Raw genomic sequence first — 11087 nt, forward strand, 5'->3', positions numbered from 1 at the left:
AACCCTAGTTCTCTTAGAATTGTAGAATCATAGAATGGTCCAGGCCAGAAGGACCTCCAAAGCTCATCCAGTTTGACCTCCCCGCAGTCAGCAGTGACATCCCCAACTAGATCAGGCTGCCCAGGTCCTCATTGAGCCTCACCTTGAATATCTCCAGAGAAGGAGCCTCAACCACCTCCCTGGGCAACCTGTTCCAGTGTTCCACCACCCTCATGGTGAAGAATTTCTTCCTGATATCCAGTCTAAATCTGCCTTTCTCTAGTTTGAAGCCACTGCCCCTTGTCCTGTCATTACAGGCACTTGTCAACAGTCTCTCTGCATCCTTTCTGTAGATCCCCTTCAGGTACTGGCAGGTTGCTATTAGGTCTCCCTGGAGCCTGCTCTTCTCCAGGCTGAACACCCCCAGCTCCCTCAGCCTGTCCTCATAGCAGAGCTGCTCCAACCCCCTGAGCATTTTCATGGCCCTCCTCTGGACCCTCGCCATCAGGTCCATGTCCTTCCTATATTCTCTCTTCCCTTAAGCATATAAAGTCCACTTCTTTTGCTGTGAAAATCCAGACCTTGAGCTAGTGTGCATCCACAGGTTAGCATCCCCCCAAAAAATGGATAACTCCTGCCAGGCCCATCATGATTGTCACATCTTTGTTACTGTTTCCCAAAATGTCTTATTTTCAAAAGCACTCCTCTAATTGAAATGGTTATGTGATGGCAAAGGTTTCTTATAATGATTAGTAAAGTTTTACCAGCTTTGAGTCTACTTGAGCCAACTTCCCATGGCAATTACACACAGAAACCTATTTGTGGAGCAACAACCTCCTTTAAAAGGAATTTAAAAGTGTCTCAAGAGTGACACAAAAGAAGAGCACAGAACCACAGAATGGTAGGGGTTGGAAGGGGCTTGTGAGCATCTAGTCCAACACCTCTGCTAAAGCAAGGTCACCCACAGCAGATTGCCCTGGATCACAATGTCCAGACAGGTTTGGAATCTCTCCAGAGAAGGAGAAGGCACAGTCTCCCTGGGGAGGCTATTTCAGTGCTCACTCACTCTCAAGGTAAAGTAGTTTTTCCTTAAGTTCAGATGAAATCTCCTGTGTTCTACTTTGTACTCATGGAAAATTTATATTATCTGCTTGCTTTTTTTTTTTTTTCTCCCATGGCAATTTAACAGAGAGATCATATCAGGCCAGAGGAACCTAAGCCCTTTCTTGTCTAGCAGAAAACATAGATTAGCTGAACACTAGGCAGATTATGAACATTTGCAGGGAGAATATAGAGAAAACCAAATGCAGTGCAGCAATTGATCTACCCTGAGCTCAAGATAACTTACAAACCTAGTCCTATTGCCCAGATGTAGGTCCTTGTGTAGCAGGAACAAATCTTCTGCCACTATAACCTTGATGATTGGCTGGATCCACCCCATAAATGCATAATTAAATTTGGCTTTTGTGTTTTGGTTTTCCTTTTTTTTTACCTTTTTTTTTTTTTTTTTTTCCCTGGGACCTCCCTTTGAAGGCCAATCTGCTGTGATTGCTGTGCTATTTCTCGGCTCATTGTCACTCGACTTAATGACATTTTTGGAGTCAGAATTATCAGTGTGGACTGGTGTAGCAAAGGTCTAAGTAAACAACAGTGAAGGAATGTTGTGCCTTCATCACTTCTTTGCTGCTGGCCTTCCACTTTCTTCAGAACTGAGTTGGACTCTACTTCAAACTCCAAAATTACAAAGAGGGTACACTAGACACAGCTAGAGTTCCTATCAAGTTAGGACCACTCCAAGGAGAATCTACATTGAGACTTGAAAGCACTGTTGAGGACCATGGCCATTCCAGTACCTGATGGCTTTCTGTGAGGTGCAGTATCATTTAGCTCCAATCCCTCACTTTGGTCTACTCTTGATTAACCATTTATGCAAGGAGATATTTGACTTCATGGAAACCTCTTTGTTGATTTTAGGTACTTTGTCTCCAGTTCCATGATTAGAGCAGAAAGGAATCATCCAGATTTCTATAAATACAATTCAGGCCACTCCTTTATTAATTAAGTATTCAATGAATCAGGTGTCCTCTGTAAGTTGTAATTTTGTCTGTTCTGTGATTCTCATTAGTTTTCCTTGTAGAAGTAACCTTTGCTCCTGTGAAGTTTGTTACCTTGCATACAAATGTGAACACATTTATATGTTGTACATCTATAAAATGCAAGTGATAATTACAACTCTCCTGAGCCTCTAAAGTTTTAATTATGTCACTTTGGATATTTCATTTGAGACTTCATATACAAATGGAGAGTACTTACTATGGATACAGTTTTGAAGGCAAGGGACACAGTTTTGAAGGCAAAGGATATGTGCCATTTTGACTTTTTCTTCCAAGGTAAGCTTTACATTACATGATCCTGCAACCTGAGTTAATGCTCCATTCCCTTTCCAAGACACTCTCACTAAGACATCAGACTTTGGTACCCTGCTTCAAACTATTTTTGAGGCAAGACCACTAATTCTGACTACTTCTGAGTGTTTTCTTGAGAAAACAGTTGTGACAAACATTTTCTACAAGAAGGAGCTGACCCAGGTAGCACACCTGAGGAGAGGATGCAGTATGTAGGGGTAGGGAAAGCTTCAGAGAGAAGTTGCATCACTGGAGCCTGTGAAGGCAGCAGGAGGGTTGTCTGCAGCTGTGCTGAGCAGTGCTGTGTGGTCTGTGTGGAGGCACTGCCATCTCGTGGTGCACAGCCTGCGCTGGGCATGCTGCTAGCCTGTCTGGATGCGTGCAGTAGGGAACGCTGGGCAGTGAGTGCTCCAAAACGTTGTCCTGCTTCTGGCTCCCTGACACACCTCTGACTTCAGTTTCAGTACCTATATGGCCACCTCCTTGTCAAAGAGTAAGGCTCCAAATAACTGTACCTTGGCTAAACAATGAGAGGGAATATCGATTGAAAGACGTAGCTTTGTGGAGGATTCATAAATCCATGAGAGCCAGGCAAAGGCTCATGGTAATTGAACATGGGGAAAAAGACAAGGGAAATATCAGAAACAGATCATATAGTGTGGCTGACCTCTGTTTCATGGTAATTGAACATGGGGAAAAAGACAAAAGAAATATCAGAAACAGATCATATTCTGTGGCTGACCTCTGTTTCAGTAGGGTAAATGTATCTGATCATTTGAAAATTAGACTGACGATACAACTCCTAACTTTTTGCTTTGACTGTAAAGGAAATGAAGTCTTGAAAAATATCAGATGATATAGAGATCACTCATTTTCCACTTTTGCCAACAGGCTGTGCCTTTGTTTAAGGTCAGTAGAGTTGCTTGTCCTGTTTTGACCCCTTAGAAATAGCATGTAGGTGTCATAGGACCTGTAGACCAAAGCTCAGAGCAACAGGGGCTGTTAGCTGCAATGGAAAGTGTGTTGCTTGTTATTGGCAGTGTTACACCTTTGCAATGGTTAATACTGACGCAGTGTATTAAACATCTTCTCTGTAACTGCCCTGTCTGATAATGAAGAAAGAAAGTGCATGGTCCACTAATGGCAAAAAGTTCAGGCCTGACTTTGTCCAGGAGAATCCAGGGACTCCTTCCCTTGAAGAAGGAAGCTCACCCTTTTTAGGCCAAAAAGATCTCCATGCTGCTGCCTCAAGAATAAATACACTACCCTGTAACTTCACAGACAAAAAGTTCTCTTTGGTGCAATTCTGTATCAGAACAGACTTATACAAAATGGTAATACATTTATTGTGTCATCTACAGCAGTATACATGTTAAAAACAATTTCTCAAAACACAAGAAAGGTTAGAAAGCAGCAATTGATAGATCTGTGTTTCCACCTCGTAACAAAGCTGAATAACCCCAGATCCCATAACCAATTAAACCAATTTTGACAAAAGAAAGGTCAGTATTAGACCCAACAGGCCAGTAAGTCTGTACCTTGACAGAGTCCAAATCCAAAATACAGCTTTTCATCCAATAACTTGGTACTTCTCAGAGCTACAGCATGTTGCATTGCCACTAAATTGACAAGAAGGGAAAGAGAACAAACACACCAAATATTTCTTTTTACAGATTATACTGGTACACAAAGGCCTCTTGAGACTTCTCTGCAAGCACAAAGTCCATTGGAAAAAGGCATAGCCAGAAGCCAAAGTAATTTCAGACACTGAAGAGTGTCGTATCACACAGTGTCATATCACACAGTAATTCTTTGCATGGATGAATTCCCCAAAAGAAAGCCAATGGGAAATTGCAATTTTAATCAAAAGAAGGTGACAGACCACGAGGTTCAAAACATTGTTCAAGCTCTGCTGGTGTGTTTTCATAGAGAAAGTACAATGTGTTTTTCCTTGAACTGAACTCTTTAGTACAGATACACATGGAGCTTAACATCAGAGCATCACTGACTAGGACTGCATACTCCAGGTCTTCCTCACACTGCTCTTAAATGCAATTCTGAACCTGTTGCATGTGCCTCACTGCTAAAAGCAAAAGAAAAAAAAACCTTAATTCTTCTTTTTTTTCACTGCATGTTCTGGTCATATGGACACAATTTGACAGAGAGAGAAAGACTTCCTGAAAACTACTCTCAGTGAGAGCTACTAAGGCTTTAACAAGCATGCGCCTCCCCCAAATCTAGTTGGCAATACTCAACAGAAGCCACCTTCAGACTTTTCAAGACTATTATTTCTCAGCATGCATGAAATGGAACAATAATGACCAGGCAATATTGCCAGGGGAAGAAATTTCTACATGTAGACTTCCACAGTGTCAACATCTGTCTCTGATCTGGTCAGTTAGACTTCCTGGTGGAAAGAAACAGATACTGGCAAAGTATGAATCATCTCACCCTTGAGTGGACATCAAAAATAGGTTTGACACTTAAGCTCTAACATTACTTATTTTTCTCTTGTGAGTGCAAAGGCAAAGTGGAGAAACTATATCAGAGGAAAGTATCTTTGCTATTGATGTCTGAAGTTGAGTGATGTGGATATCTCCTCAGTGACAGAGGATCTTTTCCAGGACTTTTCCTGTGAGCCAGAGTGCCTAATGCTGAAGGTGCTGGATGTTAAAAGGCACACATATTTAATATAGCTATTCATTTTTAACTCTTTAAGAAAGAAAATCAGGTAAACCCAGATATTTGACTGTTTCTTTGCATTATGTACATCTCTATGGTTGTGGATTCAGGAGTCCAGCAGACACTGCCTTCACATCAAAGTCTAGCTATCTGAGTAGGGAGCTGGATCCCATTCAGTGGGATTATCTCAGTTTCCTAGATACCCACACAGAGCTCACAGACATGACATAGGAACTATAGGAGATACTATCTTGTCTGGCAGCTGGAGGCCAAGCAGGATCCAGTGTGATGTTCCATACATCTTGCTCTATCTGTTCTTACTACCTTGTCTTGCCTTGCTGTAGATCTTTCATGCTGTAACAGCTCTGCTGAGGTCATATTTATTGCTCTACAGTGTCATGTAGTAAATGATTTTAAGCACCCTACATTTCTCTGGAAGCCTTGCCCATATGAGAAAACCTCAGACCAGAAAAGAATGTCTCACCTTCATGCAATCACATAGTCAGACCAAGGAGGAAAAGCTTAATTTGTCAAACTTTATAGGTACATTCACTGAATGTGAAAACTATGAAGATTACCTTTGGCATTTGGATCCTGTACTCTGTCTTGTAAGAAGACTTCACAGCAGCTGTAAAATCACAGCTTGCAAGTATCTATGGATGTTGAGGACACAGAGGGATAAGCTAACCAGATCCTGGGCTGCTTCAAGAAAAGTGTGGCCAGCAGGTCAAGGAAGGTGATTCTCCCCCTCTGCTCAGCTCTGCTGACACCCCACCTGGAGAACTGTGTCCAGTTCTGGAGCCTCTGCTACAAGAGGGATATGGACATGCTGGAAGGTGTCCAGAGAAGGGCCACCAGGATGAGCAGAATGCTGAAGCACCTCTCCTGTGAGCACAGACTGAAAGAGTTGGGACTGTTCAGTGTGGAGAAGAGAAGGCTCCGAGGTGACCTTCTTGTGGCCTTCCAGGATCTGAAGGGGGCTACAAGAAAGCTGGGGAGGGACTTTTTAGGCTATCAGGGAGTGATAGGACTGGGGGGAATGGAATAAAGCTGGAAGTGGGGAGATTCAGACTGGATGTGAGGAAGAAGTTCTTCCCCATGAGAGTGGTGAGAGCCTGGAATGGGTTGTCCAGGGAGGTGGTTGAGGCCCCATCCCTGGAGGTGTTTGCAGCCAGGCTGGATGAGGCTCTGGCCAGCCTGATGTAGTGCCCATGGCAGTGGGCTTGGAACTGGATGATCCTTGTGGTCCCTTCCAAGCCTGACTGATTCTATGATTGTATGATTCTAAGTACAGCAGCTTCAACCACAGTGCATCATCTCTTCTACCTGTATCTTCTCAAACCAATCACTCTCTGTGGAAATTCTAAACAGAGACCTGGTTGCATCTTGGCCATTCTGTGAAATTGGGATTTAGACACTCCTGTCATTATAGCAGGATAATAGTTGCTATGCTCTCCTCACAATCTCATCTCTATCACTACTTGTCAAAGTAGATGCTGGATGAAAGGCCTTTTCAACCTTTTTTTCATCCATGGGAGCCTTCACATAAGTAAGAGAAAAACCCTTCAGGAGCCTTGCAAGTATACACTATACAAATAGTGAACTTATTTTCCTTAATTATCTTCCATGGACACTTCAGAAAACAGTCAGTGGGCTCTGAAGTCTCCATGGACCACAGGCTGAAAACTTGAGCTGTAAGCAATTGTTTCTGAAACACTGTTGAAGAGCAATTTCAAAAAGCAAGGCAGATAAACTCAATGTGATGAACAGGGTTTGCAAGTCTTTTATTGCCACTCTGTACTAAAGTCATTCTGAGCATATACATTCTTTTGCTATACCTCTGAAAAGAACAGACTGGATAGAATATGAAGTAGAGGTTTAGGAGGCATGTCAGACACACGATGACACCTCTCAAGGTGACACAATCTATCTTTTACCATTTGAACACTGATTTCCTGCAGGACAAGAACTGAATGAGTGTCCTATGTCTCTGACTGGAAGCAGTGGCAATGCAGCTTCTCTTGCAAAAGCATAACCAGAAAAGAAGAAGATTGAGATCAGTTCTACCTTTAGATCTGACTGAATGAAAGCTGTTCAAAAAAAAAAAAAAAAACAAACCAGCAAACTTTGCTTATACACTTTCAAGAACTGCAAACCTTTCTCTTAGTTTCTATTGTTATTTGATTTCCAGGGTACTTGGCGTGCTGCTTGCAGCTAACTTTCCTGCTGCTCTCAATGGATTTCCATATGTCTGTACTTTGCATTGTTTTTGGTGGTTAAATTGAGATTAGAGCTGAAACATATGCAGCTTAATAGCATGGTTATTTTTAGGGCTTGTCTTTCAGCTGTACAGTCAAACTGTGGACTTTATCTGAAAGAAAGCTGTTCATATTTATGAAGGGAGAAAGGAACTGGAGGCAAAAATAGAATGACAAAGAGTGCAAATGAGTCAGGAATTGTTTTAATTCAAAATTCAGGAGAAGTTTTCTACCTGCCAAAAGAATAATGTTTTACAATAACTTTCCTGTGAGAACAGAAGGTGAGAAAAAGAAAAGCTTTCCGATTATTAAAAGCAGAATTGATCAGTTTAGGAGTGGGAGTAAGATGCTGTGAAAATAATGGCAATTACAATTTCCTTTAGCTCAAGTGTCCTTGTAGCACTGTGCTGGTCAGGAACACCTAAGAATCAGAGACTAACATCTCTCTCTCTCTGTTAAATGTGTTTTGTTCTTCCTCAGTTTGGCTTTGCATGTTTTTACTGATTTATTTTGTCCATGAGATATAGGAAAAAAACCCCAAACTTGACTCTTTAAGATAACCAGAGGACCTGCATGTCCCTTCAGAGCAAAGCACAGAAGCTATCATGCTATGCAGATGCAGAATTTCATTCATCATTCATGTGGCAATATTATCAAAAGCCACAACATTATAAACAGCGTGGACAAGGAAAATTATGGCAACTAATCCTCTTACCACTGAAGAGCGAGGTTTTGAGCAGAAGTCTAGGGAATGATATATTGTGTCCAGTTCTGGTCAAGAAAGTTGCAGCCAGACAGGAAAGGATCAAAAGAAGGGGGAGAAGGAGATGATCAAAGAGATGGACAACCTGCTCAGTGAGGAAAGACTGAAGGAGTTATGCTTTTTCTCCTGAGAGAAAAGAAGTCTCAGGGTGGACTTTATCACAGTATTACAGTGCTAGAAGGGTGGCTACAAAGATGATGAAGGTTGTCTCTTTACAAGGACCCACACAGAGAAGATAAGGGGAAGAGGTACAATTTGCACCAGGATAGGTTTCATCTCGATATAAGAAGTAATTTTTACGGTGATAAAAATCAATCACTGGAAACAACCTCCCCAAGGTCATGATAAAATCCCCATCACTGGAGGACAGCACAGAGTGCAAGACATTCTCACATAGTTTCCCTTTCTCATCAAAGGTTGGACCAGTTCCCTTCCAACCTGGGCTGTTGATTCTATGATTCTATGAACACTTCATTCCACACTTGCCGTTGACAATGAAGAGAATCTGAGGAGAATCATCCTTGCAAATGTCATCTCAAATTATGAGTACAGACAGTTCCTGCCCACTACTAGTTATTATTTAGCCTTGTATTTGCAAGACACAGTTTTTCAGTTGCAATGATGGACAGCTGCTGAAAAGGAGGGGTTAGACACCAGTCCACTCTGGACTCACTTGCCTTCGTCTTTCTCCCTTTTCCCACCACTCTGTTTTAGCACCTGGTTGTCAAACACAAACACTTCAACAAGGCAGAGGAACTTGTATATTTTCCCTCTATGGAATAAAAAACCTCCCACAGCTAAGCATTTAAGTTTCATTATCTGGGCTCTGAGTGCCAGTTAAACAAAATGTAGGCTGAAGGTAAAAGGAGCTGAGGTTACCATGCACAGACGAAACAAGCCTTGTCCTTTGAAACGTTGGTTGCAGTTTTCCTTTTAGGATGTTAATTGTCCTGTAGCATCAGCACTCCACATCAAAAAGTCAATAATCAAACAATGGTTAGATGTGGTAAACAGTCACCAAAGCTGCTGCACAGAAAGTATTTTTTGTCTATTTACGAAAGCAAAAGCAGAAAATTAGACAAGAAATACATTATAAACATGGTAGAGAAAAAGAGCTCAAGGAGCACTACACACTTGGGTTTTTTTCTTTGTGTATTGTTTTTAATAACATAAATCTTTCTGGCTTCAAAATATATTTCACAGTGAAAAATCAAAGAAAGCACTGTAACACTCAGTTGATAGGTACACACATGTAGAAGCAAAACCACCTGTTAGTTTCTTCCACTCTGAAAGAAATGGAAATGACAGCCACTGTGAATGGTGGCCATGCACGGCCACCATCTTCAGCTGACATTCAGCATCAAGATTTCTAGAGAGCTAATTTGTGCAATGGCAGCAGAGTCTGGTTTAGGGAACTATATACACCTGAAGTGTGATCTTCCCAGTAACACTGAGAAAGCTCATGTGACTAAGGAAAGCCACATTTGCAAGTGTGTCAACACTTCCCATCACAACACAACCCAAACAAACCAACAAAACCCAATCATGATAGAAGAAGGTTGCTTGTATGATATATTGTATATTAAATATGCCAAGAGATATCTTTTCTTCTAGTAAATTCAGTGCTGGTGAAAGGTACCAAAGACTTCCATTTGTCCACTGTACAAGAAACACAGGGACTACAAAATGAGAATTTCCCTCCAGCTTGCCTTGCTTCTGAGCACTGGATTTAGGAACTTAAGGGGGAAGACCAAGTTTTCTTGACTATTCATGGACCTCTCTTGCTAAGACCACCAAAAATAATAGTAATAATAATGAGTTGAGCCTAATCCCAAGCCAAAGTGAAGTGGCTTTGTTCTAATGATATCAAAAGGTTTCTGCAGTGGTTTTAATTTAACTGAGGACCTGGTCTCCAGTGTGCATGATTGGACGGTGGTTTTGATGTGGACATTTGTCCACGAGGCACTGGTCTGAGATCCACCAACTCAAATTGCAGAGCACTGTAGGATAGCCAGGAACACAACAAAATGCAAAAGCAAGCTCAGGAATAATTAAAAAAAAAGCCTCAACAATAACAACAAAATAAAACAAACCACATTTGTGCTCTGGAATGAAACATGTCGCAAAATCTCCAGCTAGAGGCAGTTATTCAACACCTTTGTCTCAAAGGGTCTAAGCCATTAATGGCTTAAGAACTGTCCCTTAGTCATTGATGCAAAATATGCTTTTGGATTTTTTTGAAGTAATAGTTCTTGTAGTATAATCAACATGATACCTTGTGAAAGTCCATACTAAAGAAAATACAAACCTATGTCATGTGCTCGTCTATCAGTTGATAGATCTGCCCTCTTTCCATCTCCCATGTCTTTCTGGACTGCAAAGTGGATGTTTCCTTGGGAAACACTCTTAAAACACCTTTTACCAGCATCTCATGAGAGAAGAAGCTCCAAATTAGCAGTTAAAAATACTTTAGCAACTTTCGTGGAGAGTTTGAGAGAGGGAAACCAATTCTGCTCTCAGAGAAGCAAACTACTGCTGAAGATTGAAGGAAAAAAAAAAGAAAAAAACAACTAAGAAATGATATCTGGATCATTTAACTCCCACTTAAGATACTGGAATATAATGGAAGTGTTTTAACTCTTTTTTGCTGGTCTCCTGTGAAAGGGTAGATATTGCCTGAAAGGGGCATAAGTATCTCATAAGAGCATGGTCCTGTCCAACTCTCAATGTTTTTATCTGCTTCAAATTATTTTTACATTCATTTACACTGCCACAGCTGGGAGGAGATTATGCCCCATAAAGCACTATATAAGTGTTAAGTATTGTAATGAATACTTCTTTCACTTCTGAGACCTTTTCTCTTTCTCCTTTTAAAGATAAGGAAACTAGCATGATTTTTAAAAAACAATGTTTATAATAATATTAATATTTTTTTATCCCAAACTAACAAAAAGCAGAGAAATTAAAAGTTCACTCTCAGCTGATGCTAAAAATTCTGAG

Source organism: Indicator indicator, chromosome 20 (genome assembly GCF_027791375.1).
Source record: "Indicator indicator isolate 239-I01 chromosome 20, UM_Iind_1.1, whole genome shotgun sequence".
Classification (NCBI taxonomy): Eukaryota; Metazoa; Chordata; class Aves; order Piciformes; family Indicatoridae; genus Indicator; species Indicator indicator.